The sequence below is a fragment of the Neodiprion virginianus genome, chromosome 4, assembly GCF_021901495.1.
Source record: "Neodiprion virginianus isolate iyNeoVirg1 chromosome 4, iyNeoVirg1.1, whole genome shotgun sequence".
Taxonomy (NCBI): Eukaryota; Metazoa; Arthropoda; class Insecta; order Hymenoptera; family Diprionidae; genus Neodiprion; species Neodiprion virginianus.
In genome coordinates this window covers 20,406,902-20,407,524 of record NC_060880.1, presented here as the reverse complement: position 1 = coordinate 20,407,524, position 623 = coordinate 20,406,902, and positions in this window count along the sequence as shown.

Sequence of the window (623 nt, the reverse complement as noted above, 5' to 3'; positions counted from 1 at the left end):
TTTGATAAACTTTTTTCTTCCTACCATTTCTTGGAGCAATCCGATTCAATCTACGTAGATAATCCCGTGTATACCACAATATAATCCTGCTCCTTTTAATTCACTCACTCGTTCCTCGTATCTTGTTACTTATGTATGTATACACTATAGGTGCAGGTAATTGATACTTACAATTCGGTACCCGCGTGCATAAGAGAATATACGTACTATTGCATACATACGTGGGTCTTCATTATCGGCAGGTGGTGAACATGACCGTTCGTCCCACTCACATCCGGTATCCGCGTGCCCTTGTGAATATGCGCGCGAGTGTGTGTGTGTATGTGTGATATCTGTACATAGTGTATATTATGTACATATTTAGGTATATATCACATGTATCCGTCCAGCAAAAGTTGCCTTCTACCTTTCCTTACGCACGAACGTGTGTACAATACGTACATAATTCATCCCATGCGGTCGTCGAAGTCACCGCGTGCAATACTTCGGGAATTTCGATTTGAATTTTATTCATTTGACAATAAGTCTGAAAATATTGGGGAAAAGTTTACAATAATAGTAATAATGATAATGATAATACAATACAAGTTGAAACAAATCGATGATGACGGAACAAATTATTA